We start from the raw sequence: 2,103 nt of genomic DNA, 5'->3' as shown, positions 1-2,103 counted from the left end.
ATAATAATAATAATAATAAATCTGACCGCATATGTCAACATATTACAACAGGTAATTCAAGATGAGTCAAGATGAGGAGCTGTTTTGGAGCAAAAAGACACGGCTCTTCCTGGTGAGCCGACAACCAAAAGAGTCGAATCTCGGAAAAAGAACTGAAATTCCCATTAACTCGGGCGTCTTTCGACTGGGCGGGTCCATTAGTCAGATAGAGAAGGTGTGTACCCGCTTCTCCCTCCGCACTGAGCAGTGGAACAAACCGAACTCCCACCCACTTCCTTCATCACAGTGACGCCGGGATAACTAACCAGGAAACAGCGGCAGCGAATCGCTTTTCTTCTTCTTCAAACCCGTACCGCCGGAGCTTCAAGCGTGGTGTTCAAACGTTGACTCGCGTGTTTTCCTAAAAAGGAAAAACTCCATTACGGTAAGAAATAAACAAACATATTCCACTTTCTCGAGCATCTTTCCGACTTCTCAACTGTCCGCCTTTTCACCGACCTGCCTGGTTGCCACTTAGCAAAGCTCGTCGGTCAATTGTAGATTTTGTGAAATGAATGAGTCACAATCGTGTTCAGGTTAAATGAACTACATTCTAGAGTCGATAATTTGTTTTGTAAAATAAAAAAATAGTAAATACTAACATTAAGGCGCTGCATCCTGCCCATGTACCGTGAACTTCCTCTTTTCACAACAGCAGCTGGTTTCTCATCAGAGTCTCGAAGCTACGCTGCTGAACTGATTTTTCCTTTATTTGGACGGAGACATTGAACGTTACACGGCTGACCCTCAGCAGCCAGGCCATCAGCTGGCCTCGTGCGCTCTAAACTGTGGCTCGAGCAGAGACCGCAAATGATGCATCATTAAAGGGAATGCACACACTGACAGCTGGGCCGTCTTTGGAACCGGTTTACACACTCTGTTGTACTCTTGTTAACACATGTACACAGTTTTACTAGGTTCACTACTTTAGATGAGTACAGAATGAAAGCATTAATATTACAATTTGAAACTTGCCTTTTTTTGTTGTTGCAAGTTTAACATGTGTGTTTGACCTGAAATAAATGACTCAAACACTGGCCAGGGATCTAGGATGTCCATTTAAATTAAAAGATTAATCTCTGTGGGCCATCAAGGTCTTTTACCCTCACAGCAAAGAGCTGTGCGTTATTTCCTTCCTGCCCAGAAGTTGCTGAAAATGGAAGTGAAACAATCAGATAGATGAATTTGTCACATCATGCATTGTGAAAGTGCAGCGTAAACATGAAATGAGTCTCAATGGGCTCAAAGTTTCTCCTGTGAGAAGTGGACTAATCAAAGCAGCAGTAAACATGCAGAAAATTAGGCCTCGTCACAGTAAAAGCTTTACTGTTTTCATTGCACGCTGATCAGAAACGTCAGAGTCTACCAGCAGTTTTTAAATACCTGTTTGCAGAAAATGGAGATTCTCCTCAGGCCTGGTTGTAAAAATAGATGCATACACCCATCGAAATTGTCTTGACTGTTTTGGATTTTTGTAAAACTCTAAGCTGAAAAAAAAATCTGAATTTTTTTCAGCTTCCAGTTTCTTTCTAAGATCTATAAATACAATGCAAAATATATAATTTGACTGTGATCATAATGAAGTGTTTACCCTAAAACAACACAAATGTGGTCTTGCTTTTGACCTTTTTTCAGTTAATAATGCATGTGTGTAGCCTTAATACATGCATAGATATTTTTAATATTTAAGGTTTGCGTTCAGCTCTAGTCTTTTGATCCTTTACACCTGCTTATCTATCGGCTTTTATATGCAAGCATACTTATAATTTAGTTTTATTGATATTTTACATTGTGATAGCCAAATGTTCTCAACATGCAATGTTGCTGGATGWTGGAATGACCGCAAAGCACGGCTGAAACACATGTAAATATGAACTAGGGCTGCCACGATTAATCGATTAATAGACGACTAATCGATTATTAAAATAATCGATGACTAATTTAATAATCGATTAATCGTTTTCTTTTTTTGTTGTTGATGTTCTTTACTTTGTTTTTCTCTCCAAACTGCTTTGACAGCTTCCACTGCCACATCTGTCTTTCTGTCTTTGGCTACGTTCACAC

At 39.7% G+C, this 2,103-nt stretch overlaps 1 protein-coding gene across 2 annotated transcripts in view; it reads left to right on the top strand.

Moving 5' to 3' along the window:
• The first annotated feature begins 26 nt into the window (after window positions 1–26).
• fam49bb (family with sequence similarity 49 member Bb) overlaps window positions 27–2,103 on the top strand; it is a 33,390-nt gene continuing 31,313 nt past the window's right edge. For both annotated transcript variants that reach the window (XM_014008323.1, XM_014008322.1), the window contains exon 1: window positions 27–424. The gene's annotated coding sequence lies outside the window, so the exon portion shown is untranslated. The remainder of the gene's footprint in view (window positions 425–2,103) is intronic.

Source organism: Austrofundulus limnaeus, unplaced genomic scaffold (assembly GCF_001266775.1).
Source record: "Austrofundulus limnaeus strain Quisiro unplaced genomic scaffold, Austrofundulus_limnaeus-1.0 Scaffold49, whole genome shotgun sequence".
Classification (NCBI taxonomy): Eukaryota; Metazoa; Chordata; class Actinopteri; order Cyprinodontiformes; family Rivulidae; genus Austrofundulus; species Austrofundulus limnaeus.
The sequence above is the reverse complement of the archived record's forward strand: the minus strand, read 5'-3'. Positions and strand labels throughout refer to the sequence as shown.